The sequence below is a fragment of the Petaurus breviceps genome, unplaced genomic scaffold, assembly GCF_028583685.1.
Source record: "Petaurus breviceps papuanus isolate PSGF00001 unplaced genomic scaffold, PetGlider_PUasm1.0 186, whole genome shotgun sequence".
NCBI classification, from domain to species: domain Eukaryota; kingdom Metazoa; phylum Chordata; class Mammalia; order Diprotodontia; family Petauridae; genus Petaurus; species Petaurus breviceps.
Genome location: NW_027185798.1, coordinates 10,571,209 through 10,576,455, shown reverse-complemented (window position 1 = coordinate 10,576,455; position 5,247 = coordinate 10,571,209). Strand labels below are relative to the sequence as shown.

Here is a 5,247-nt window from a genome sequence, read left to right as displayed (position 1 = left end):
TCCTCATAGTCTAGTCCAAGAAGGGCAGCAGATAAATAGAGAGAGAGAGAGAGAGAGAGAGAGAGAGAGAGAGAGAGAGAGAGAGAGAGAGAGAGAGAGAGAGAGAGAGGTGGGTACATAGATAGACAGATAGAGAAATGGATTGATAGAGGAGAGGTAGACAGATGAATAAATAGAAAGATAGAGAGATGGAAAGCTGGATGGGTGGGTGGATAGATAGACAGACAGACAGGCAGACAGACAGACCGATCGATCGATAGATAGATAGAAGATTGGCATATAAGCTTCTTGTTTAAATTCATATACAAGGTGTTTCTCTACTAATTCAATTCTCACGTCTGTAGAAATTGAATAGATTGGATCAATTTAAGAGTCAGCAAATTCATAGAATTTGTTCCTTTTTTGGAGGTCGCAGTTTGGTTCAGTTCCAGGCCGTACTTGTTAATATTACCCAAGATGAATTACTATTAAGAAGCTTAGGGCCATCAGTCGCCCTCCCCAGAGGCAGCCTGGCACAGTGGAAGTCACATTCCATTTCTTCCCTTTGCTAGTTGTATGACTGTGGGAAAGTTAAGTATCCTGAGTCTCAGTTGTCTCTCCTGTAAAATGGGAACAATAATGTATGTCCTTTCTACCTGAAATAGACATTGTGAGAAACAATTCAGATGATGAAGGAAATGGAGGCTTGAGAAGTTAAGTGATTTGCCCAGGGTCACACAGCTGGTTAGTAAGTGTCTGGGGCCAGATTTGAACTAAGGAAGACGAGTTGTCCTGACTCCAGCCCTGGCACTGTGCACCATCACACCCCCTAGCTGCCTTTGGAGTGAGGGAGGCATGAGTTGAAACTCAAACAGTTACTAGCCTCAGATTTGAACCCAGGTGTTCCTGATTCCAAGTACAGTGTTCTACCATGATATCCTAATGGTACCCTCTTATTTCTTGGGGATTCTCAGTGAATGACATCCATTCATTCCACAAATGTTTCTGCAGCACCCACTAGGGCCAGAGAACTTCTTCTTGATGAAGAGATGAACAGGCTGTGATCCCTGTCCACTGAACTGGGGCAGTGAGGATAGGAGATGAAGTTTTCTCTGTATTCAGAGGAAAGAAGGTATTAAAGTTCCTTTGTGCTTCCCTTCGTCGGTGAGGATAGTCCTGCTTGGATAGCCCAACTCAGTGAAATCAAATTCATCCCTAAATCCATTCAGCTGCATTACCAAGAACACAGAAAAGGAAATCTTTTCCAGACTGAGCATCCAGGAAGCCAGCCTGTAACATCACCCTTTTCTAAGGCATAAGTGCCCCCTTGACTTTTTAAAAACCCTTCATTAGAGACATGGAGGCTGAGATCCCAGAGAGATTTATGTGCTCATCAGAAAAACGTCAGAGAGTAAGATAATGGAGTCCAAGGGCTATTTGTTGAGTTATTGCCAAAGGCTGCACTGTATTTAGCATGAAGCACTGTATTTTGGAACCTAATTGGAAACATCAGTTAAATCAGGGAGGAGGGGAAGGTGCTTCATCGTGTGCTCACCCATCCTTATTAGACCCCAAATGGAAATTCTACATCAACCAAGAAACTCAGGTCCAAAGCACTTTGAAAAGACCCAAGGAAATCAGATGAGAAACCCAAGAGGGTCAAACGCCAGCTTGAGAAAAGCCCTTGTGCCTTCCTCCGTTTTGGCTGCTAGACTTGGCATCTGGGTGACCCGAGTTCAAATGCCCCTTAAATACTTACAAAGTTGCGTAACTCTGGGTAGGGTATTATTCTGCTTCTCTTCCTCTTCTTTCTCCTCTTCTTCCTGTTCATTCTCTTTTTTCTTGTCCCTCTCCTTCTTTTCCTCCTTCTCATCTTCTTCCTCTTTCTCCTTTTCCTTTCTCCTTCTCTTCCTCCTATTTCTTCTCCTCCTTTTCCTTCTCCCTCTCCTCCTCCTTCTCTTCCTCCTCCTCCTCATTATACCACACTGACTCTCATGCCAACTGATACAACCACTGAGGGTTAGACCAACATCACCAAAAACCCAACAGCAGGGGAACCAGGGCAGTTCTGGCCACAGCAAACCCTGATGTGATCTCAGACAGGAAATGGTTGCTGTTTAATACTTTTGGCTTCAATTCTATTAAAAACAGGAGTGAAGTAGCCTCCTATGACTGGCCTTGATGGCATGATTCATTAGTCATAGAGAGGGCCATCAAGCTGAGGCTGTCACCATGACAAACAGGTGTATAAGCAGACTCACTACCCTAGGGGCAGCCTGGAGCCCAGACAAGTGGAAGAACTGAGACTACAGAATGGACCACAGCTGGACTGGGGACAGGTACAGTCTGCTTCCCTGACAGTGAGAGTGTCTCGGGAGGCGCCACCTCCCAGTCAATAGACTCTAAGAAAATAACAAGATGGGTTCAGCTTTTCTCCTGGCAAATCCTACACCCTAGAAGACTAGACCCAAACTGAGATTTCGGACTATTATCTCCCTGACCTGAATTCATAAAACCTCCAAAGCTCTTTTGTCAACAATGATATATTTCCATTTGCATGTTCATATTTACCCCTCCTGAGATCTTTGGAAGGTAGGCACTCTAGTGGCTATTATTCCCATTTTTCTGATGAAGAAACTGAGGCTTACAGAGGTAAAAAGACAGGCAGTAGGATATGATGTAATGGTTTCCAAAGTGGGACACACAGACCTCTTGGGGGTGTACAAGATGGTTCAATGGGATGTGGAAAGAAAATAATAGAATTGATGAGAGCAGCCCAGCTGTGAGCATGCCTGAAGTTGCCACCTCATATGTACTGGCTGTTAAGTGAGGGAGTCACTTACCCTCTCATCTGGGTGGTGAAATAATGTGCAGGGCATGGAATCAGGACGTTGTTCAGTCATTTTCCAGTTGTGTCTGACTTTTCATGACTCCATTTGGTGTTTTCTTGGTGAAGATCATGGAGGGATTTGCCATTTCCTTCTCCAGTTCATTTTACAAATGAGGAAACTGAGTCAAACAGGGCAAAGTGACTTGCCCAGGGTCACACAACTAGTTAGTGTCTGAAACCAGATTTGAACTCAGGAAGATGAATCCAGACCTGCTACTCTATCCACTGTACCACCTAGCTGCCCCTGGAGTGAAGGAGGCATGATATGAAACTCAGTTTAGACAATTAGTAGTGGTGTGACCCTGGGCAAGTCACTTAATCTCTACCAGCTTCAGTTTCCTCATCTGTAAAATAGGGATAACAATAGCACCCATCTCCTGTAGTTGTGACAATCTAATCAGACCATGTGCACAGAGCTTTGCCAATTTTAAAGCACTGTCCAAATCCTAGCTATTATTATTGCTATTATTTACTCTCATGTCAAGTCAATAAGCATTTATTAGGTGCCTACTGTGTTTCAGGAACTTTGCTAAGAGCTGGGGAGTCAAAGAAAAGCAAAAATTAGCCCCTGTCCTCAAGGAGCTCATATTCCAATGGAGAGATGACAATCAGTCAATTGGTATTTATTAAGCATCTACCACAATGGTTCATTGGAAAGGACTCGATATTTGGAGTCAAAGAACTTGAGTTAAAATCCTACCTCAGTAACATACTACAGATATGACCATGGGAAAGGAAATTCATTTCCATAGGCCTCGGTTTCCTCTTCTGTAAAATGGGGAAATTTGACTACATTTTGATCTCCCTTTCAACCCTAGATCTATGACGCCATCATATCTAACACTGTGATTTCACAGGCTTCCCTACTCCTAAAAATATGCTTTTCCCTCTTATGTAACAACTAATAACAACAACCACTAAGATCCCTTGAAGAGAGAATAAACCCCCTTCCACAACTGGTGAAAAGGTTTAAGTCTCAGCTAGTTCAGCTTAATTTTTTTTTTCCCTATTGTGCATCACTTTATATATCTGAGAAACTCAACTGGTCCAAGTTTATCTTTCATACTGTGATGTTTATGTATGTGTGTGTGTGTGCATTTGAGTGTGATCAGGAGACACAGTCCACCTTCACTCATTTTCACTAAATGAGTGGGTGGCGGATTGCAATTTGTGATAAACCCAAATTGTTGATGGTTTTAATTTTAAATAAACACTGTTTCTTCTTGCCATCCTGTAATAACCATATCTAAGCTACTTGTCTTCCTCTGGTTTTAATGAATGAGACAAACATAGGTAATCAGCATGTCTACCCAAATGGGCTGGCCTTTGCTTCCAAGGGAAAGAATTAGGGTGGGGGATAGTTTTCACCACGAATTATTGCACCCAGAACAAATTTGGATCAACTGAGATAGAGGGTAAGAAGAGTTGGACCCATATCCCAGAGAGTCTGGCATGTGGCATCATGGGAGTTAGGGGATAGGTGGTCTCCGGGAGAGACAGTCTTCCCTTGGGAGTGATTGTGCTGGACTAGAGTGGGATCTCCTCTAGGGAAGGAACTGGCTTTTGCTTCCCTTTGTATCTCTATTGCTTAGCACAGTTGCTGGAACATAGTAGGCTCTTAGTAAATGTTTGTTGACTGTCTGGAAGGGGCAGCCCATACCCACTACTCCTTGACCAGACTTCAACCCCATTTTCACACTTTTCCCCTCAGTCCCTTTTCACACTATGCCACCATGAGCCCCAAGACAGTCTCCATGATAGTACCTGGAAAAAAATCCCAGCTGCCCCACCTAAGTATAGCTCTAGAAAGTGATTTTCCTTGATATTTGAAAAGATGCCCTATGCAATTTTGTTTACAAATGCCAATTGGCCATGCTCCTGTTTTAATGAGGGCAGGTGACCAGCATAATAGCCTAAACATGCTGGTCTGAGTTTATACCAAAAGGATACTTTGGAAACACTCTGCAATCTTGTTTGCATAAACCATTCATTTGCTTAGCAAAGCTTTTTTCCACACATAAAAACAAGGAAAAACCCTGTTTAAATTATCACACAGAATTGGTGGTGTCCTAATTAATGAGGTGCACTTCTACTTAGGGAATCGTCTCTCTGAGTAAGGCAATAAAGATGAGGCAGCACCACAGCACAGGGCATCTGGAGACCTAGGTTCAGATTCTGGCTTTTTGCATTGCTACCAGTGTGACCCTGAACAGGTCCTCTGCCCTCTCTGCTCTTCAATTCCCTCCTATAGACTAAGTGGTCTCTAAGTGCCTTTCCAGGTGTGTGTGTGTGTGTGTGTGTGTGTGTGGAAGAAGAAGAAGAAGAAGAAGAAGAAGAAGAAGAAGAAGAAGAAGAAGAAGAAGAAGAAGAAGAAGAAG

The 5,247-nt window shown here is 43.2% G+C and overlaps 1 pseudogene; it reads left to right on the top strand.

Moving 5' to 3' along the window:
- The first annotated feature begins 1,336 nt into the window (after window positions 1-1,336).
- LOC138162043 (uncharacterized) overlaps window positions 1,337-5,247 on the top strand; it is a 5,924-nt pseudogene continuing 2,013 nt past the window's right edge.